The sequence below is a fragment of the Lithobates pipiens genome, unplaced genomic scaffold (genome assembly GCF_037356315.1).
Source record: "Lithobates pipiens isolate NorthernLeopardFrog02 unplaced genomic scaffold, aLitPip1_a1.2 Scaffold_22, whole genome shotgun sequence".
Lineage (NCBI taxonomy): Eukaryota > Metazoa > Chordata > Amphibia > Anura > Ranidae > Lithobates > Lithobates pipiens.
In genome coordinates, this window is record NW_027507784.1 from 245,486,654 (window position 1) to 245,510,461 (window position 23,808).

Genomic DNA, 23,808 nt, shown 5'->3' on the forward strand with positions numbered 1-23,808 from the left:
CACGGTGGCAACAAATGGGGTTCCATTCATCACCACTTTTTCAGTGCAGCACCGTAACATCAAACAATTGATACAAAAACACTGGCACCTACTAACAAGTGATTCAGTTCTGGGCACTATTTTACCACCCAAACCACAGGTGATTTTTAAGGGAGCATCGTCCTTGGGGAGCCGTGTGGCACCAAGCGTACATGACCCACCAAGGGCGATTAGATCCTTCTTTCAGGATATGAAAGGCTATTATAAGTGCAGGAATTGCCAAATTTGTACTTTGAATGGTTGCAAAGATAGGAGGATTTATAAGTTTTCATCTACAAGTACATCAAGATCCTACGATATTGAATCATTCATCACCTGCTCATCTGAGGGGGTTGTGTACCTGATACAGTGCCCTTGCAGCCTCCAATATGTAGGGAGGACCAAAAGGGCACTAAAGACGAGGCTCAATGAACATATTGGCAATATTAGGAGAGGTTTCGACAAACATCCGGTATCACGTCATTTTGACCAAGTACACAACAGAGACCCCTCTAACTCACTATTTGTGGGTATTGACAAGTACAGACCCCATTGGAGGGGTGGGTTATTGGTCAGGGAGATTTCCAGACAGGAAATGGCCTGGATTTACAGACTTAAAACCTACGTTCCCTTTGGTTTGAATGTTGACACGGATGTGAACGCCTTCATTAATAATTCGTGAGGGCGCTCCCATCCTTGCTACATTCTTCCGGCGTTTGGTCACCCCATGGGCCCCCTTGGGGGGTTGGGTGCCACATAGTGGGGGGTTAATATCGGAGTCTATATTAGATTCATCTTGGTCATCTACTACAATGTGTCTATTAGCAATTCTGTTATATTATTTTCTGATGGATATGATTTCAAAAATGATGGACTGAATTTCCATCATTGGTTTGGTATGGCTAAAGAATGGGTATTCCGTCTTATTGTTTTTATTCCTCACATGACACTGTGAGCTCCTTTCATCAGACCCCCGCTCTGGGCCGGCGGCTCCAAAATAACTCTGGGGACATTTTTGATGGTGCACCTGGGGTTGAGTGTGGGTGATTTTTAAATGTACCCCGAGTTCATGGTTGCAATGTGAGAGATGTATGATGCTGGGCTGTAGGGACTTATCTTTTATTTTTTGAATGTACCCTCTAAGAGCATTGGACCTGGTGTACTGGTTTGCAGTAGGATGTTCTGGATGTCACCTACATGGATTGAAAATATATGTATGTTGTTTGTGATGTAATTGTAACATTTGGACACTGGGGGGCGCAGTCATAGCTGCCAATATTGGGATTGAAGGCACGTATTGCCACTGTTGGCGGCGGTGCTGCGTGTGCGCGGCAGGCGGGAGATCACTGGAGGCTGCGCACTGCAAAGGTATGGGCCGACGGTACCGGTATACGGAGGATCTTGCCCCGTCTGGCTATATGTCGGATGTGATGCGAGGTTGTGGGGGCGGGATCGCCATGGCCGCGCACCGGAAGTGACCTCACTAGATGCGAGTGAGGATTGGTCACTTCGGACGCATGGTCTCATTGGGTACCTGAGACCGGAAGTTTACCATGACAGGAAGTGGGGCACACTCTTGGATGCCACACACCGGAAGTGGGGCATAGGCGGAGGTAGTGAGGACAGGAAGTGGGGCATACGTCCGAGTACCAGGAACCGGAAGTGGGGCATAGGCGGTCCGGACAGGGTGTCCCAGGTCTGTACTGGATGCTCATCTGTTTTTTGTCATTTAAAAAGGTGGGTGTTATGTATATGCACTGAGGGGGGATATATTTGGGCAGCCTTCTGTCGAATAACAACGGTTGATAGGCCAGTTCATGCAGGACAGGAAGTTATATAGGGATGATAATGAGGCTTGGTCATGAACCGGAAGTGGGGTCAGAGATTGCTTTTGGCAATTTACGTGCATTTCCCTTCCTCCTTCCTTATTTTCCTGCTGGAATAGAGGTATATATCTATAAACTTGGTCTATGTATTGTAGTAAGACACCATTATTACTTGTCTAGCATGACTCAGTTGATCTGACATGATAGGCTACCTATGGGGGCGGTTATTTGGGTGAGATTGACCTTTGACATCAAGTGCCTGACGAATCGGGTGCTGACTTCATTTTGAGGCTTGGTTTTGGCGGGAAAAGCCAGGCGCCCAGAGTGAGGCTTGAATGATTGGAGACATATAAATGGAGGTGACACAGCGTGCCGCTCGTGCCCCTGGATGACGCAATTTTGTTGCGAAACGCGTAGGGCTGAGCGGTACGCTATCACCTCGTGTTTGTGACGGGTTCCAGGAGAACGGGTCTGTCCGTGTGCGTCCGGCCGGCGCCACGGACTTAAGGCGTATTTTCTTTTACACATCTGTAAGTGTATTTTTATATTTTTTATCCCAAAATAAAAGGGTTTTATACTATTTTGAGTTTTATCTCCCTTTATGATTTTGATGCCCCTGCCTTTGAGTCCTTCTTTTGGACCTTGAGCCAAGTATACGGGAGCGAACTTTTCTTCCCAAGAGCTTCTGAAGCAGCAAGGTCAGGAGGACATCGTGGAATCCCCTCCCCCGTGGCTGGAAGTGGTGCACAATTTCATAGAGCTCTGTGTGACCCTCTGTAGTGGGGGGTCATATTCGTCTGGTAAGCAGCAAATCTCAACACATGCTGGTGGTGGATTGAACACGATTTTTCTCAGTTTGGATTACATGAACATTATGTTTTATTTTTAGAGGTCTTATATTTACAGCCTTACGTCAATCATTTTGGCGTTCTATACACGGATTTATTGTTTATACACTGGGTGTTGATGTTTTATATATTTTTTGTATTTATAAGTTATGTTATGCATTCTTATTATATATAGCGAATCACAGCAGCGAAGTTTTGGATCTAGAACAATAATATATATGTGTTCTACATTACGCACATATTTTTAAAGGGTTGCTGTACCCTATATGGTGTATATCCTAATATCACTGTACCCTATATAGTGTATATCTTAATACTACTGTATAAGTAGCTGATCACATTTTTCTTTGTTTAAGCGCGGCTTATGTTTTTTCGTTTATCTATTGTTCTTATTCATGCTGGGATACATATTAAGGATTTTGTTCTCTGCTCTGTGATCTAATGTCCCTAACCTTTCTCTTCTCCTCCCGAAACATAAAAATTAGGCACCTGCTCCAACACCTAAAGCCTTTAACCTTGACCTCCCATGGACCAGAAGCATCACCGACTGATACTCGGACGCCTTTCACCCCCCCCCCACACAACGGGAAAGTGAATATCTCCGTTAACCCGTACCGGACGCAATCCACTGCGACAGGGTAAAGTAGCTGGACTACACTCGCCCCCGGTAAGTTCCTTACCCCACACGCCAACCCCACCTTATTTACCCTTATCCCGCCTTCTTTACCCTAGCCCCTGGTAGATCTCCCACCCCTACCTTCCTTCCCCCTTTCTTCCTACTCCAGGGCCTCGCCTTCTCGGTCCCTCGCCAACCACCCTATCTAGCCGTAGCACATTCGGGGTCCGCATTCTACCCCCGATAAAGCCTATTGGGAATTGCCATTCGGCAGCAGGGTGTACTGCAGACTTTTTCGCACACCTGCCCGGAACTCGATCACTATGTCTACCACAAACCTTACCATGCCTCTGACCAAAGTTAAGATAATCTCACAAAATGTTAAGGGCCTAAACATCCCTGAAAAACGTAGCCAAGTCTTAGAAATGATGGCCAAACTGAAGGCGGACATAGTGTTCCTGCAAGAAACTCACTTCCATGCAAAAAACATACCGAACTTTTCGAACCGTCTGTATCCGACAGCTTTCCATGCACCTAACCCGATAGCTAAAACGAAAGGGGTCTCGATCCTACTGTCAAAAAATGTCCAATGGCATACGATTGACACCCTCATAGATCCAGAAGGACGCTTTTTGTTTCTGAAAGGAACCATTCACAACAGATTGGTTACTTTAGCCAATGTGTATAGCCCTAACAAAGCTCAGGTCAGTTTTGTCCGATCTGTCGTTTCTGCCCTGATAGGTTTCCAATCTGGAATCCTACTTTTAGGAGGAGACCTTAATGTTCCGCTTCAACCCCTCCTAGATTCATCGTCCAGATCCTCATTTCTGCCATATAGAGCGCTCAGACAAATTAAACTGCAATTGCAAGATCTCCTTCTACACGACACCTGGCGAACACTACACCCTACCGAAAAGGACTACACTTTCTTTTCGGCCCCCCACAATAAATACTCTAGAATTGATTACCTATTCCTCTCGCAGAAAGATCTACCCCTCATGACATCAGCTACAATTGAACCGATGCTCTGAGCAGACCACCACCCTATAACTCTCACCTTAACGTTCCCGGAACTATGCTCAACCACCAAAACACGGAGGCTTGATTCCTCCCTCCTCACATCAGAAAGAGATATAGCAGACATACGGGGTCACATAACTGAATATTTCCGAGAAAATGCCAACCCGGAGATTTCTCCCATTACCTTATGGGAAGCGCACAAATGTGTAATTCGTGGCAAACTCATCAACCTAAAAGCAACCCGGAAAAAAGAACAACAGGCTATGCTCGCAGAACTGACCACCAAAATTCAGACATTAGAAAAAGCCCACAAACACTCGCTAGCCCAAAGCACATACCTAGAACTTACACAAGCCAGAAAATCGCTCTTAGACATTCTCAAACGCAGGACCCAACGCAAATTTACCCTGACCCACAAACTCTTTTATGAACAAGGGAACAAATGTGGGAAATTTTTAGCGAGAGCGCTCCAGAACAAAAAGGCCGCCACCAGCGTACACACCATTAAAGACCCTAACGGTAAAGCTTACTCAGCCACACCCGACATAGCCACACAATTCGTGCGATACTTTAAAGATCTATACAACCTCCCCCAACAAACTGACACCCCTTCGAGTACTTTTAATAGACAAACGCTCATCACAGACTTTCTTAACAAATATAGCCCCAATCCCATCCCGAGAGAAGAGGCTCGGGATCTAGACAACCCCCTATCCGAAAATGAACTCAAATCGGCCATTAAACAATTAAAGCCAGGCAAGAGTCCAGGCCCAGACGGCTTCTCAGCGCCATATTTTAAAACCTTCACAGACCTCCTCTCGACCCCATTCCTTAAGGCCTTTAACTCCCTTACACCATCCTCTACTCCTTTTCACAGGTTACTAGAAGCCCATATCACGGTCATACCGAAAGAAAATAAAGATATCACCTCTGTCACGAACTATAGACCGATCTCCCTACTCAATGTAGACCTCAAAATATTTGCCAAAATTTTAGCGAACCGCTTATTGCCCTTTTTACCCTCTGCTATAAGGAAAGATCAGGTTGGTTTTGTCCCTGGCAGGGAAGCCAGGGACAACACCATCAAAGCGATTAACTTACACCATTTGCTTACCATCCAAAATCGTAGGGGTTTTTTTCTGTCACTGGATGCAGAGAAGGCATTTGACAGGCTGGCCTCGGACTATTTAGGAGCGGTCCTGCACCATTTAGGAATACCGAATCGAATGTTCAATCTTATCATGTCCTTATATGCCAATCCTACGGCAAGAGTCAGGGTAAACGGCCACCTGTCAGATGCCTTCCCCATCCGAAACGGTACGAGACAGGGTTGCCCTCTATCCCCCCTCCTTTTTGTCTTGACCCTGGAACCCTTCCTTCAGTGCATACATTCCAATGATAACATCAAAGGGATTTCAGTAAGAGGACACACATATAAGTTAGCGGCCTTTGCCGACGATGTCCTACTATTCCTGACCGAACCACTGACATCAATCCCCTCACTACTGAAAGATTTCGACCTATTCCGGCGCATCTCTAACCTGAAGATCAATTTCTCTAAATCCCACGCCCTCAATATATCCCTACCCGAGGATATAGTTGCCCAATGCCAACACAACTTCCTTTTCGTTTGGAAAAAAGACGCCATTACCTACCTAGGGACTCAACTCACTGCCCAACTGTCCGATCTGTACGCCAAAAATTTTGCCCCTGTGGTCCACGCCATCTCTGAAGACTTACGAAGGTGGGATAAACCACATTTTTCTTGGTTTGGCCGTGCGGCCATTCTAAAAATGAATGTACTTCCATGTATCTTATACCTATTACAAGCACTCCCCATAAAACTTCCAAAAACCTTTTTCCAGACGTTTAGACACTTATCCCTAAAATTCCTCTGGAAACACAAACGGCCAAGGATCAGTTTCGCTCAACTTTCCAGACCCAAGGCCAAGGGGGGAATCGGCCTCCCCGATATTCAAAATTATTACAGGGCTTGCCACCTTGGCAGGATCGTAGACTGGACACTACACAAAGGAAGCAAGGACTGGGTTTCCTTAGAAGATTCCTTCTCAGACTTACCGCTGAATTCCATACCATGGATCCCAGTCTCCCTTACCCCTCACTCTCTAAAGAAGCATTCTCTCATAGGAGCAACCCTTAGTTGTTTCAGAGAGGGCTGCAGGAGATTCCAGGTTTCCTCTAATCCAGGTCCTCTTACACCTATCCGCCTTAACCCGGCGTTTGTCCCGGGGATGTGCGGTAACTTTCTAAAACATACATGGCCCCATGATACAGTCATTGTCCGTCACTTCTTTCATTCTGGTAGGCTCCTGGAACGCACCGCACTTCCCACCCTTCCAAATAGCTCTCCCATCCCATGCTGGACTTACTTTCAGATTCGACATTTTCTCTACACAAACAACAAGGCAGCGTGTCTTTCACGGGAACTTACCCCATTCGAAACATTATGCTCCCAATCTTCACCACAACAACACCTAATCTCAAATATTCACTCAATGCTGTTCTCATCAATCTCTCCTAAAGAGGGGAGGGCATGTCAAGCGTGGGAAAGAGACCTTCTGCTTGACCTGTCTGATGCAGAATGGGAACGACTTTTCACGATAGCTCACAAAGGTTCCCTTAACGTCGCTATACAAGAAAATAATTACAAAACACTCACTAGGTGGTATCGCACGCCAGAGCTTTTACACAAATTCAAACCCGACACGTCGGACAAATGTTGGAGATGCTCAGAAGATAAAGGTACTCTTCTTCACATTTGGTGGCCGTGCCCATCACTACAGACTTTCTGGACACTGGTCCGTGATATAACTGCTCAAGTAACTACATATCCGGTAGAGTTTACACCAGCTCGGCTTATTCTTCACCACGCCTCTATCTCAACCCAATCCTATACAAGATCCCTGGGGATCCATATGATAAACGCAGCCAAATTATGCATCTCAACCCACTGGGGTACGTCGCATACCCCAACGGTGTCTGAATGGCTTACACGCGTGGGAAGAATAGCTGAGATGGAAGAGCTGATCCACATAGCCCGAGATTCTCCATCTAAATTTGCACAGACATGGGCCTGCTGGTCCCACTTCCGAACTACGGAAAGATACTCCTCCCTGATGACCCTTACTACCCCTAATTGTTCCAATAGATGATAAATAGTAACATAAATAGTAACATTACTATATTTGACCTCTCCCTGATAGACTATATTCCGGCTTTACCATTGAGAACCTCGAGACACCTTCTACAAGGCCCCAGAAGGAACTCCTGCAGGTCGGGGGTCCCCATGGGAAACCTTCCCCTGATGTTGGGGGGGCCGAGAAGGTGACGCCTATGGATTACTCCCGCCCTCCTCTACCTCCCCTACCCCCGCTATTCACCTGAACCTCCCCAACACTTCTTCCCTCGTCACTGTCCCTGGTATTCCCACCCCTCCCCCCCTCGTAGACGACCGACTCCCCTCCCCCCCAAGACTGACCCACCTTGAATGACCGTTATCTCTCCTTACTACGTGAACCTGTCAACGACAGGTGACAACATTTTCCTGTTCAGGACCTCAGATCTCAGATGCAGTGAACCAGCACACAGACATTGCAGGTCAGTTTCCGCCTGAATAAGGGTGATTGATCTTCCATCCCTTACCGTGGAAGATAGGGCCCGACAAGCACACGTATTCTGCTTTGTAGTAAGCACCAACATTCAGCGGAGTTACAGCCAGTTATTGGAATATTGTTAAAACCTGCTTGTAACAAATGCTCAGTCAGATTTATCCTGTATTAGAGTATGAATATGCACGTCACCGGTTCATTCATTGTATACTTTACATTTCTGTATCGGTTTTGCCTCTTTGTTTTTTTCTCTCTGAAATCTCTAATAAAAATTTTCATGAAAAAAAAAATAAATAAAGTTTGGGGATGGAGTTAGATTTGAAGTGAGTTTCTTGAAGAAAAAGTATGTCAGCTTTGCATTTGTGTGCGAAAAGCAGCACTTGGGACCTCTTTTCAGGGATGTTGAGCCCTCGGGCGTTCAGTAGACATGTGCATTCGTTTTCGTCCGAATGCATTTTCGTCCGAATTTCAGCTATTTTCGTTTTCGTTTTGACAAACGATAACGAAAGCACAAAATCCGAAAAACGAAAGATCCGACATAAATAAATGCTTTATTTTCGTTTTCATTGTTACAACAGTTCGATATAGAATAGGAGATTCGACATGACTCTGACAACAATCTGTGTCTATAGAACCTGTGTTCGAATGTGCCTAACCTTACCTCTATTAGTCCAAGATTATATAGAGAAAAAATTCGACAGAGAAAAAAGATTTGACAGAGAGAAAAGATTCTGCAAGATACTGTCCTAAAAAGTGTTTGGGGACCCGGGTCCTGCCCCAGGGGACATGGATCAATGCAAAAAAAACTTTTAAAAACGGCCTTTTATTAGGGAGCAGTGATTTTAATAATGATTAAAGTGAAACAATAAAAGTGTAATATTCCTTTAAATTTCGTAGGGGGTTGTCTATAGTATGCCTGTGAAGGGGCGCATGTTTCCCGTGCTTAGAATTGTACCTGCACAAAGTGTCATTTATGCAGGAAAAAAAGTCCTTTAAAATCACTCGCAGCTATAATGAATTGTCGGCTCCCGTAATACAGAGAACACTCATTGAAAGTCATTGATAAAAAAATAAATAAATAAATAAATAAAAAAGCGTGGGGGTCCCCCAAATTCAATTACCAGGCCCTTCAGGTCTGGTATGGATATTAAGGGGAATCCTGCCTCAAATTTAAGAAAAAATTTGACGTGGGGTTCCCCCTAAATATCCATAACCAGACCCTTCAGGTCTGGTATGAATATTAAGGGGAACCCCGCGTCAAATTTAAAAAAAAATTGACGTGGGGTTCCCCCTAAAAATCCATACCAGACCCTTTATCCGAGCACGCAACCTGGCAGGCTGCAGGAAAAGAGGGGGGGACGAGAGAGCGGCCCCCCTCCCTCCTGAACCGTACCAGGCCACATGCCCTCAACATTGGGAGGATGCTTTGGGGGTCTGTGACCCCTCAAAGCACCTTGTCCCCATGTTGATGAAGACAAGGGCCTCATCCCCACAACCCTGGCCGGTGGTTGTGGAGGTCTGCGGGCGGGGGGCTTATCAGAATCTGGAAGCCCCCTTTAACAAGGGGACCCCCAGATCCCAGCCCCCCCCCCCTGTTTGAAATGGTAAGGGGGTACAAAAGTACCCCTACCATTTCACAAAGAAAGTGTAAAAAATGGTTAAATAAAACAAACACACTTTTGAAAAATTCCTTTATTAAAAATAAAAAAATAAAAAAAAGATTCCAGCGGCGGTAATCCACTCTTGCTATCCAGCGACGGACGGTCATCTCTCCAGCGATGTCTCATCTCATCCAGCGCAGCGAATCCTCCGTCCTTCTTCTGTCTCCGTGGAGGAGACACTGCAAGGATTCCGGCGGCTGACGTTTCTTATATACGGAGGGCGGGCCACCCGTCACCTGACCCCGCCCCCCTCTGACGCAAGGGGAAACCCGGGGTTCCCTGTGACGTAGGGGTGACCCGCACCCCTCTGATGTAACACAGGCAGGTTTCCGTTACATCAGAGGGGGGCGGGGTCACCTATACGTCACGGGGAACCCCGGGTTTCCCCTTGCGTCAGAGGGGGGCGGGGTCAGGTGACGGGTGGCCCCGCCCTCCATATATAAGAAACGTCAGCCGCCGGAATCCTTGCAGTGTCTCCTCCACGGAGACAGAAGGATGGATCGCTGCGCTGGATGAGATGAGACATCGCTGGAGAGATGACCGTCCGTCGCTGGATAGCAAGAGTGGATTACCGCCGCTGGAATCTTTTTTTTATTTTTTTATTTTTAATAAAGGAATTTTTCAAAAGTGTGTTTGTTTTATTTAACCATTTTTTACACTTTCTTTGTGAAATGGTAGGGGTACTTTTGTACCCCCTTACCATTTCAAACAGGGGGGGCGGGATCTGGGGGTCCCCTTGTTAAAGGGGGCTTCCAGATTCTGATAAGCCCCCCGCCCGCAGACCTCCACAGCCACCGGCCAGGGTTGTGGGGATGAGGCCCTTGTCCTCATCAACATGGGGACAAGGTGCTTTGAGGGGTCACAGACCCCCAAAGCATCCTCCCAATGTTGAGGGCATGTGGCCTGGTACGGTTCAGGAGGGAGGGGGGGCCGCTCTCTCGTCCCCCCCTCTTTTCCTGCGGCCTGCCAGGTTGCGTGCTCGGATAAAGGGTCTGGTATGGATTTTTAGGGGGAACCCCACGTCAATTTTTTTTTTAATTTGACGCGGGGTTCCCCTTAATATCCATACCAGACCTGAAGGGCCTGGTAATTGAATTTGGGGGACCCCCACGCTTTTTTTTTTATTTATTTTTTTATTTTTTTATCAATGACTTTCAATGAGTGTTCTCTGTATTACGGGAGCCGACAATTCATAATAGCTGCGAGTGATTTTAAAGGACTTTTTTTCCTGCATAAATGACACTTTGTGCAGGGACAATTCTAAGCACGGGAAACATGCGCCCCTTCACAGGCATACTATAGACAACCCCCCTACGAAATTTAAAGGAATATTACACTTTTATTGTTTCACTTTAATCATTATTAAAATCACTGCTCCCGAAAAAACGGCCGTTTTTAAAACTTTTTTTTGCATTGATCCATGTCCCCTGGGGCAGGACCCAGGTCCCCAAACACTTTTTAGGACAGTAACTTGCAAATTAGCCTTTAAAATGAGCACTTTAGATTTTGAACGTTGGAGTCCCATAGACTTTAATAGGGTTCTAAAGTATGCTATATACTAGCTCCGTCGAATCTTCTTTATACATTCGACAGACACCATAAGCCTTCAAAGACAGATTCGACCGTGATTCATGTGGATTTTCGGACGAATGCAATTTTTGAACGAAAAACGAAATAAATAAAAACGAATTTCTAAATAACTAAATAAATTAAGTTTTCAGACGAAAACGAAATTCCGAAACGAAATATTTTACTCTGCACATGTCTAGCGTTCAGGGAAACTATTTTGAGAGAATCACTTACGTTCAGTCGGTGTTTAGGTGCCATGCTATATGCCGGAAGATGCTAAACTGGAGTCCACTTGTGGGAATAGAGAATAAAGAGAGAGCGTTAATTTGAGAGTAAAATCGGGTGTCCCAATATGCAGATCACTCAGCTGAAGGGGGAAAGGGTTGCCAAGTGGGGGGCAAAGGGTGGAAAAAAACATAGTCCCACCCGGGGGGTGTCTGGGAAATATCTAGCAGGAAGTGGAGGATTCTAGTGTTAGAGGGAGAGAAAAAAAAAAAGGGGGGGGGAACCCAAAAACCAAAAACACAACACCCCCCCCTAAAGAGCAAAAGAGACCTGTTAGGGATGGGGTGATCCTGTTAAGTGACAATCCGGAGAAGTGGAAGGCCTGCTCTCACTTCCACCACAGATCGTAGGAAAGATCCCTACGACCAGTATCCAGAGACAGTCGGTGGATACTGTAGTTTGCTAAGAATATATATCAAATTGAGTTAACACCACCGTGTGGGGAGAAGGCCCAAAGTTACCAAAGAAAGGAGTAGGGAAATGCATCGCATATCCCGCTGACCGAGGAATTAGGAGGGGGACCCGGCGGTCCTGGGGTCTCGTAATAAGAGAGGCTATTGAAAGGGTTACACTTATATGCTCTCCTATGTGATTTGTATATACATCGTACAGGCACCATCATCTAATGCACTAGTAAACAAATAAGGACTATGCTACCCATATGCTGTGACACAGCCAGTCCTCTCCTGAGGGGGAGCACATATAGATAAAAATACATAAAGACAGTAATAGCAATGATAACTAACTATAACAGTAACAGCCCCCCACTTGTGTACGCCCATCACCCCTCTGGGTAGATCAGAGCTTATGGTGTCATTGTTGGCAGTGTGGAGAGAAATCGCCTTGCTCTGGAACCGTGCTCTTTATCCAGATCCAGCCCGAGGGCCGGGCTAGGTGAGGGGGGTGGAGAATGAGCACAAACCTAGAAAGCATAATAAGTGCAAATGCTGAACAATGAGAGAACTATATGGAGGCTTGAACAAAACCATGTGGACAGGTAGAAGAACTACAGTGGAAAGATTCAGTGTCCATCCTCCCACACATACACTATTTATGCCTCAGATAAATAATAGTTAACAGAGATTAGGGGCATGGAAATTCCCTGTTTGGACAAAAATAGAGGGGACAAAGCCAGTGAGAGTAAGAAACAAGTGACAAACCCACCACCCTCCTGGCAATGTCCTAGGGGTGGGCCTAAGGGATTTCTCTTACTCCCTCGTCTAGGAAAAATACCCCTCCCACCATCAGCCTCGAGTCCCTAACTTCAAAAGAACTTAGACAGGGACTGGAAATATTCTCTAAAGAGAATACAGTCAAAAAAGCTATCAACAACTTAGTAAACCCAAATAAACAGGCTGGCTGCCTATGATATCCCCAACATGAGATGCAACAGGAAAAAATATTGAGGCATGTCATAATCCTAAGAACATCGAGGTCTGGAGACAGAGGAGGAGACCCAGCAGGAGTAGTTACTTTGTAAAAGCCCGGGTCTCAAACCCAGGTGTAACAATAAAGCAAAATGTAGGGCTGCCTATTTAGAAATGGTACTAGGTTATAACCATAGCCAGTATAGTGCGGGACCCACGGCCCGCACAGTGCAGGAAAACGTGCAAAATAAAAATAAAAATAAAAATATAGGGCCTTACAGGTCTCCAAACCCCTGTCTCCATCACTCCGGTTACAGAACACTGAACATATAGCCTAAGCCATCGAGAAAGAACCCCATCAGACATTAGGACAAATGGTCAGCATGAAAACAATAAGATTAGCTGCTGTGCGCTCTAAAGTCCAGAGGCTCGCGATGGAGTGTCCTATATAGTATGTGTGACCATGACATGGCTATTAGGCAACAGGACCCTACGAGCCTTCAACCCAGGGTCCAGACCAGGGCTACAGTGGAGGTCAGAGCGGGGTCCACAACGTAATTTGTGGCGATGTCCAACAAAGATTCATCAGAGGAGATAAACAGAAGCCAAATGATAAACAAAAAGTTCAGAGGGTAGTGAGATGCCATAGCACTGTCATTAATTATCACCGGCCCCATGCGTGAAGTAGAAAGGGAGATCTTAGAATGAGAAAGATAACAGCGAGCGTGAAGAAAGAGGGTTAAGACAGGGCAGACAAGAGAGGAGAGAAAGATATACAAAAAGGCAGTGTACAGATGACAAGCGAGCTGTGCCTCCAGTCTTACTGCATGTTAGACTCAGCGGTCCCGTCGTGCTCTCCTGGGATACGGTGCTCTCGGCGGGCTGTTACCCGAGCTCGAGCCGTGTCGAGCTGGACGTTGCCTAGTCTCCGATGGCGAGCGGCGTCTCCTAAAATGGAAATCATGAAATTCCATGGGTTCCGTGGAGGTGTGTGTACGTCTAGCTGTCGGCGGGCGAAACTCTGCATACCATTCCGGGACATCAGTAAACGGTAAGTCGAGCGGATCTCCCTCCAGATGTGGGCGAAAGGGCAAAAGGGAACCTCCAGCGATATGGAATACCTTTGGCGCGAAGCGTTTCCAGTAAAGGGCAGAGCTCTCTGCGTCTCGGCATTGTTATGGTGGATAAGTCCTGAAAGAGAGAAATTTGGGCGCCATTATGGATAAGCGGCCCTGCAGCCCTCTGCGATCTGTGTAAAACCTCTTCCTTTAAATTATAGTCTATCACACAGCACGCTACATCCCTGGGTGGGTCGGTCTCTTTGCCTTTCGGACGTAAAGCTCTATGAACCCGTTCTATGCCAATCGGTGTATCCGGCGGTCTCTCTAAGATGGAATTGAATAAGCCAGTGACTTCTGCATGCAGGCTCTCAGAGTCAACCGATTCAGGGAGACCTCGCAGACTAATGTTATGGCGTCTGCCACGGTTATCCAAATCTTCCGTGTGCCGGTTAAGTTCACGCAGTTGTAGTGTGTGCGTGTCAATAATTTGACAGGTTTTTTTAAGAATGGGGGAGTGCGTCGAGGTAGTCTTTTCCACATCCTGAATGCGAGTCGCCATGGCCTGAAGATCGATCCTTAACTCCGCTATTGCTCCAGTCAGGGCCGCCGTAAGAGAGTCTTTAATATCCGCAGCTACAGACCGTAGGTCCTGGAGGCTCGGCTGATGGTGAGGGGTGAGAACAATCTCATCCGATGAGCCCCTGTGCGACGGACTTGCAGAATGTGCGGCCTGTGAGGGCTGACTACGCACAGCGGCCATATTGGCGGTATACGAGCGGAACATCTCTGGTATATTCTGCGGGATCCTGTTGGCCTCATCCCTCTGGGATCTGGACCGCGATGCCGAGGAGCTGTGGGAAGACGTTCCCATGATGTGTAGATATGGCAAGGAGAGAAAAACCTCTATTTGTCGCTCACTGTTGTCCTCGTCAGCGGGAGCAAACAGATTATGCTGCCATCTATATATATATGCATACACACACACACTCTGCATTTAGCGTAGATTAGATATTTGGTGTAGAATCTATTATCAGTCAGTACAGGCAGTGTATTTGATATGTATCATTGAAAATGTCACCTATGAAAAAACGTGCCCAAGAGGGCACGCAGTGACATCACCACGCTGTTCAAGAGGGGGACGGGCTCCTTTGTTTGCCAGCCCGCATTTGTTTTTATGCAAACTTTTCGCTTTTTATATGTAAATGTTTGAACCGATTGGACCGTGTTGTCGGATAATCTGACCCTGTGTGGGCTCCATCAGACTTTTTCAGTCGGAATGTCCGACCAACAAAGCTTGAGAGCTGGATATACAATTTTCCGACAACATGATCCGATCGGACTTTGTGCGATAGTTTGTGGAGAATTCCAATCGGACAAAGTGCCACGCATGCTCAGATCAAATTACGAGACCAAAGCTATTGGCTACTAGCCTGAACATAGTCCCGTCGTAACGAACGAACGTTATCATGTTCTGAACGCTCAATTTGTTGAGGTCTTTGAAAAGAATAAAGGGATTGGGGTGAGAAGTGGGTGCAGATGTAACCTTTATTGAGCAAAGACACGTCAGGTAGGCACAATAAATGAATCGACAGATTAACAATTGTGTCCGCACCCTTCCCTTTTGCTTTTACATTTTATTCATCTATGCACAGAACATATTCTGGTCTGGATTATTTCTTTATTCCATATAGAGATCTAATGCTAACTGAGTCTTCTGAGAGTGACTCGATAGTACTCTCTGATCAGATCATGCACCTGTACATTTAACACTGGATCTTGGTATTGTATCAGATAAGATTTCATTCTGGAGGCTTAATGAGTCCCTCTTGCAGAATAATGCCACTACGCAATAGGTTACCTCTAAATTAGCTGCCATTTTTTCAACCAACGATTCTCCAGATGTGAGCCCCACAATAATATGGGAAGCTCATAAATGTGTAGCGAGAGGGCTATTCTTGAAAAATGGTGCCAAAATTAAGAAGGATCGTGTGCAGTTGAGCTCTTTGCTCTATAAACAGATCAGGATACTGGAACAAGCACATAAAAAAAATCATTACCATATCAAGATATGAAGAATTGCTAGCTCTCCGGAAACTATTAAACCTGCTCCTACTACTAATACTAGCCAGACCACATGTACCACTGTCCAGAGAAGGCCCAGTATGCAATCAAGCTTATGAGCTGCCCTGAAACTATCATGCTTTTTGAATGCACATTTAGTTTGTTACAGAAAAAAAAAAGTCACAGTTTTGTTATAGAAAAAAGTTTCACACAGTTGACCAGCTGACTTTGAACATGACTTTTGAAAATGAATGCCTTAGATGAGCGACAACTACAGAGGCCCGGATGCAGGTGCTGAAGATTATTATTTATTATTATTCTGGCCGCAAAAATAGTGTTACAGTGTACAGCCTAAGCCTTTCCTTCAAAGGATAAACTCACCTTTTGAAAAATCAACAGCCCTATGCATGTCACAGGAAGAATGAGCCAAAAAAAAAAAAGCACTCCCAATACTCTAGGAGTGAATGTGGTCTGAAAGTGAAATTGGTATATTTACAAGAATAATGAAGCTCCATTCACATCTGTATGTTTCCGAAAGCATGGCAAACCGCACAGAAAATGTATGATTTGCCATTTGTTTTAGAAAATGCGCTGTAAAGGCACCAAAAAGCGTGGTAAAAACACACCACACTCCATTTTGGAAAAAGTTCTGAAGCTTCTTTGGGGGGATAATTGCATCTAGGGTAGCCCATTCAAGTGAATGGGCTGCCCTACAAACGGCAAATGGAAATGACCCCAAATGCCCCCCCCCAAAAAAAAAATTCACGTGGGAACAGGAAGATGTGAATGGGGTCTGACAGCTGAGTGTCTCCATCCACTTTCCCCTACTTGTATAAATATGGCCATACACTATTCAAGCTGATTGTACAATCTCTGTACAATGTCCTTTAGATTTACCAGAGCTATGGAATATGAAGACCCACCTAAACAATCTAGTCAATTTTTATCAAATCGGGCAGGCCCTAGCACTACATAGCTGATGGGAGATCTAAAGGAGCTTGTACTACATCAAAACCGTGAATAAAGACCTACAGGAATTGATGCAAGCAGAAAGAATTTTTTAAAACAGACAGTTGCGTTGAGACAGTATATTCTACCCAACTAGACCAGATGTTGTAGAATTTTACCTCCTGGTTACATAGTGTGGCTGTCTGTTCCATCCTGCAAATTTTGTTGACTTTATTAAACCACATCCTCATCGATGGGGGTGTAGTGGACTTCCACAGGGCTGGGACACAAGCTCGGGCTGCTACCAAGAGTTGAACTGTGAGAGAGGACTTGTAGAACCTCATTGGCACCTCATTAACATGTAACAAATAACCAATAGGGTTACTCCCTAGATCCACTGTTGTAAGTAGTTGATGAATAGTTTTACGTACTTCCTCCCAGAATTGATGCAGTAAAAGATAATCCCAGAATATATGAATCAACGGTCCCATGCCTGTGGCATCAACGGTACTCGGTACCCGGTACCAACAAAAGCTTGTAACTGTTCCTGGAATCTGTTGACCAGAGACGCCCAGAGGGCAAGTGAGATGGCTCTCCTTGTCTAAGGTTTTGTGACGGTAAAATGTAATTCAGTTTCCCACTTTTGGATATAAGGAGGACAAAGTCCTCTAAGGGTGCGGTAAGCAATCTATAAACCATCAAAAACTGTTGAGTAGACGAAGTATCACATTACATAGACTCATACGCTGATAGTAGCCTCACATAAAGTCAAAAAACATTTTGTACATGGGCCGTTGTGGCCCACTGCCTGTTTTGTTTTTGTTTTTGTTTTTTTCTTCTCAATCTTGATGTGTTTTTTTTCTTTTTCTGTACCTTGAACAGAAAGAATTTAAAATAAATAAATAAAGGAAACTCCCCAAAGGAAAAAAGGGGGATAACAGCAGCAACTTGATCTTAACAAATCACAATGAATATAGATGGGCTAATGTTCCACTAGCCCTAGCCCCACAAACTGCAATTTACTGCAATGAATCCGTGAAATATACAACACTAAATATAGCACTGTGTATAGCAGCAACCCTAAAAAACTAAAAGCAAATAAAATCCTCTTTTTTTATGAACTTAGAAGAAAAACAGAAAATTAATATAAAATAAAAGAAAATAAAAAAAATTTCCCCCAAAGAAAACAAACAAAAAATGAGGCAACGACAGAAACACAGCAACAGAACTTCACACATACACACACACACGTCTTTGAGAAAACGCACAAGTCTTTGGGACCATTGAGTCTTATCAAATCATAAAAATGTCATCATATATACCATGCACAAAAAATGTGCAAAATAACACATACAAATTTAATAAAATAAATACTAAGTGATATATATATATATATCCAGTACATAAAAATATCCAGTGTATATACATTTCCAGTGCACAAATAAATCTACAATGATGCAAACAATTTGCTATCTTCCAAAGTTTTATACCATCGATCTTCAGAGATACACTCAACCAAATTTCTTTGTGCATTCTTCGCTGTGACCATACCACAGTACAACACATTGGGGGGTTATTTACTAAAGGAAACTCCACTTTTCACTGCAAGTGCACTTGAAAGTGCACTGAAAATGCACTTGGAAGTAAAGTCACAGTAGATCCGAGGGGGACATGCAAGGAAAATAAAAAACAGCATTTTAGCTTGCACATGATTGGATGATAAAATCAGCAGAGCTTTCACTCATTTCAGATCTACCCCTAGATTTAGAGCAACTGCATTTCCAAGCACACTTGCAGTGCAAAGTGGATTTTCCTTTTGTAAATAACCCCCTATATACTCATGCCTAATAGGAACCTGTTAATGTGACTCGAAGTTAACTCAAAATATACAGCAGAAATACCTATAAAAGAGGCCTTTCACACTGAGGCAGTTTTCAGACGTTTTAGTGCTAGAAATAGCGCCTGTAAAGCACCTAAAGACTGCCTCCTATGCCGCCGGAGTGTGAAAGCCCGAGTGATTTCACACTGGGGCGGTGCGCTTGCGAGATGCTAGAAAAAGTCCTGCAAGCAGCATCTTTGTGACAGTTTGGGAGTGCTGTATACAGTGCTTCTAAAACGCCCATGCCCACTGAAATGAATAGGCAGCTCTTCCGAAGCGCCTGAAAACCACTTTGGAAACGCAGCACACAGGATTTTTTAACCCCTCCTTTTTCGGTTAAAAGTGCCCCGCTAGTGGCCGAAAAGTACCGCTTAGACCTTACACACTGAGGAGGTTTTCAGGCATTTTATCTCTAGAAATAGCTTCTAAATAATGCCTGAAAACCGTTAGGAAAAGTTCTGCAACCAGGAAGCACCATTTTGAGTGTAACAGATGCAAGGAGCACTGACGACTGGGGCTGCAGGGCAGGTTAAAAGCTGACATATTCGTCTTAGCACTGGTGATACAAGCATAATACACACTTATTGTTTTAAGTTTTTGAAATGTGAGTGCACCTTTGTTATGACCTTTTTGAATATAATAACATTTTAAAAATTATAAAGCACTATTGCCAGATCTGATTGTTTTGCATGTGGTCAACGTGATTGGAGTTCACGAGCAGCAGCAAGGAGGTTGAACTCTTTAACCTCATGCCGACCAGCTGCTGCCATTATACTGCAGCAGGTTGGCTCTCCTGTGCAAGCCGCCGTAGGTGTACATCGGCCTGCGAAGGTAGGCTAACGATCACGGTGTACAGAGGCAGAACAGGGAACTGCCTATGTAAACAAGGCAATTCCCCATTCTACCTAGTGACATGTCAGAGATCTTCTGTTCCTAGTCATCGGGAACAGCCTATTGAAATGTCAGAGATTTTGTGTTCCTAGTCATCGGGAACAGCGATTTCTGTCATGTCCCAGGCAGCCCATCCCCCCTACAGTTAGAACACACACAGGGAACACACACCGTGGTGGGTAAGTTTTAGGATGGGGGCCTGACCCCGCCCTTCCTTTTCGACCCCTCCCACTTGGTGAAAATGGGCATGGTTTCAGCGAAATAGTGGGCGTGGCTCTAAGGTGGTGAGGTTAGCGTCTGAGATGAACGAGGGAGGGAGAGGGAGGGAGAGGGAGGGAGAGAGAGAGGGACAGCAGGCCCAGATTGTACACAACAAAAGAAATGTGTATTCTAGAAAGTTTAACAATCAGCAGATAAAGATGCTCCAAACACGTAGTGTTAGTACTTCAATCATCCCCGCACCATGGTTGTTATGGTGTCAGGATGATTAAAGAGCAATATTTCTATAATTACATTGTAATATAAAATGAAATCATTCAACTCACCATAATGCAGAATCAGTGGGAGCCCTGAGCGTGTCACTTGCCACGTTGCCTTCCCCCAGATGCCATCAGGTGTCCCCAGCGGAGTCCGTCCTTACATTAGGTGCCCCCAGCGGAGTCCCTCCTTACATCTGTGTCCCCGCCAGCGGAGCCCTTCCTTACATCTGTGTCCCCATCAGCGGAGCCCCTCCTTACACCTGTGCCCCATCAGCAGAGCCCCTCCTTACCCATGTGTCCCCATCAGCAGAGCCACTCCTTACATCTGTGTCCCCAGAGGAGCCATTCCTTGCATCCGTGACCCCAGCAGAGCAGCAGGGTCCTCCTCACATCTGTTTCCCCAGCTGAGCAGCAGGTCCTCCTCACATCTGTGTCCCCAGCAGAGCAGCAGGGTCTTGCTCACATGGTCCTGCTCACATCTGTATCCCCAGCGGAGCAGCAGGGTCCTCTATAACCCTGCCCCAATAATTCCCCCTGTTTATCACCTTTCTGTGTGTCCCTGGCAGCACTGCAGTCCTTCAAGCCACGTCTGTGCGTGTTCCTGGTTTTCTCCGTGTGTTCAGTGGAGAGGGGGGGCCTCCCCCCTCCATTGAACACACGGGGATTAGCCCTCACGGTTGCTATCTTTTTGTAGCCCGCCAGAAGTGACTATGTTCTCACACTGAGAACAAAGCACCCAGGCCGGGTGATAGGTGGATTCTGCTCAGCACGATCGCTTGCACCGCAAAGCAGCTCCAAGCCCCATCAATGAAGTGCCACATTTGCAATCTCGTGATTGCATTGAAATGGCGCTTCACATAGTGCACTGTGTCCGGCACCTGAACACAGTTTACTTAGTTAAAGGACATTTTTTTTGTTAAAGGGATCGCTTTTTTTTCTTAATTTATTGTGACTACAGCAGCCTGGGCGCCCCCTATGGATGGGCCGCCACTTGAACACAGTTAACCCCTTGATCTCCCCCTTAGTGTTAACCCCTTCCTTGCAAATTACATTTATACAGTAATCAGAACGCTGTATAAATGTCACTGGTCCCAAAAAGTGTCAAACGCATCCAATCTGTTCGCCTCAATGTTGCAGTCCAGCTAAAAATCGCAGCTTGCTACTCCATACTCAATATCACTTCTTGGAGGTAGCACAGTGATGTTACCTGAAGCACCATACTATGCGTTACATCATGCGACTTCTTCATTTGAGCTTGGCTGGACATAATACCATATACATTGGGTATTTATTTATGTGCACTGGACATTCATTTTGTTGCATATATGTGTCTTTTTATGTATATACTGTATGTTTTATATGAGGGATTTTTTCTGTATATGCTATAATATTATAATGAAGTAGAATGTTGCACTTTTGTTAATATTTCTAAGAATTTATTTTGCTTTCAAAATATTTTATTTTATATTAAAGGCACTTACATACGTAAAACAGTGCACAAGCTAGCAGTAGCAGGGAGGGCCTGCTGTCACAATGTAAGTAAAAAAAAACATGAGACATTAGTGGAAAACAGACAATATCAAGAGTGTACAGTCGGCAAGCCCTTCCTTATCGAGGGGCTACATCAATAAGAGGTAAACGGAGGGTGTCCCCCCCGGGAGAGCCCACCAGGTAGAACTATTAGGGTAACTCCCAGGAGCCCCCATCCCGACACCCCTAATAGGGAACTTGCTGTGCCAGGATGAGGGAGTGTCCTCCCAGGCCCCTCCCTCGCAGAGGGGAAAAACAGTCGGGGGATCGTCTGCCGTGGGTACCGCAACATTAAATTGGACTGTATGGTGAACCTGTCAATTACAGCTCTGTTGAGCAAACCAAAATCTTAGAACGACTAGAGGGACAGAGAAGAGAAGAAAGGAGGAGAAGAGGAGAACAGAGGGGTCGGGGGAGGTAAGCTATGTCCTGAAAGGGTGGAAGGATATAGCGAGGGAATGTTTCACAATCAATGTAAGAATGGGTGCTTTAGGGGTGAGGTCTGGTTCCTAGGGGAGGGCCTGGGGGTACCCCCGGCAGCAGAGAGATTCCCATGTAACGGGCCCAAGGGTCCCACACCTTTCGGAATTTAGGTGTGGTGTCTGACAGAATACCTGATAGTTTTTCTTGGGACATTATCCACGATATCTTCCTCTTAACTGCGAGGAAGGAGGGTTTGGGTTGCTTCCATGCGGAGGCAATCGCAATTTTGGCCCCTAATAGAATAAAATAAGTTAGTTTCTGAATGTTACCAGACATCAAAGGAATCGGGGTATTGAGTAGCGCAATCTCTGGAGTTCTCGAAACCCGGCAGCCTGTGACTAAGTAAATCAAGTTGAATATTTTAGTCCAGAACGAACGGAGTCTAGGGCATTCCCACCAGATGTGGATCATGGAGCCGCGAAGTTGGCACCCCCTGAAACATAAGGGATTAGCCGTGGGATATATTCTGGCTAGCCTTACTGGAGTGAGGTACCACCTGGTTATCAATTTGATGCTAGCCTCCATTAGTGAGGTGTTCTGGATCCCACGAAAGGATCTGGCTAAGGCCAGCTGCCAGGATTCGAGACTCCCAGAGGTCTGGAGATCAGATTCCCAAGCCGTCATATAGGGGGATTTACCCGTTGGGGAAGTGAGAGCCGTGTAGATCACTGAAATACCACCCCTCTGCTCCCCGACTCCACCACACCAGGCTTCATATTCAGTAAAGGGAGGAGGAAGGGGTTTGTTTTTCCAAAGTGAGTTCAGGTAGTGAGATATTTGGTGGAAGCGGAACCTCTCTGTGTTTGGTAGCTCTAAGTGTTCGATACAATAAGCTAGGGAAATCGGACCCCTGGAATTAAAAAAGTGACCTATCCGGTATAGTCCCTTGTCCAACCACCATCTGAGGGCCTCAATGTTCAGACCGGGGGGGAAGTCATGATTACGGAACATGTGAGCAAGGGGTCTTATAGTGGAGACTAGGGAAGGCTCTTTGCGAAGGCCGTCCCATAGGGCACAGGAGTAAGAAAGGAATGGGGACATGATGGGCGGCCTGGCTTTGGGCGGGCACCATAATAAAAAATCTAGTGTATAGGAGGGTACCGCACAGCGTTCTATGGACTGCCAGTCCGGTTTCTCATATTTGGAGTAGATCGAGGAGAGTTGGGCTAGGCGAGCTGCAAGGTAGTATTTGTGGAGGTTAGGCAGACCCAGCCCCCCTCTGCGTCTATGCAGGAAGAGCGTGTTTTGCGGTAGACGGTATCCCTTATTACCCCAAATATATTTCAGTATTTTGCTTTGCAGAGAGCAAAGGTGGTCCTTCCGAACTGGTATTGGCAGGGCTCGAAAGTAGTAAAGGATTTTGGGGAGAAGGGTCATTTTTATGGAGTTAATCCGGCCAAGCCAGGATAATTCATGTTTAGACCATGAGGAGAGGTCGGTTTCCAGCTGTCTGTATAATTTGGGGTAATTGTGGGCATATAGCATCTCTATTTTAGGTGTGAGGGAGATACCCAAGTATTGGATGGCAGTGTCACTCCATTGGAACGGAAAGGATTGTTTGAGTGAGAGGACTTGGTGAGTGGGGAGAGAAACATTCAACGCCACAGACTTGGAGTAATTAACCCTCAAGCCTGAGA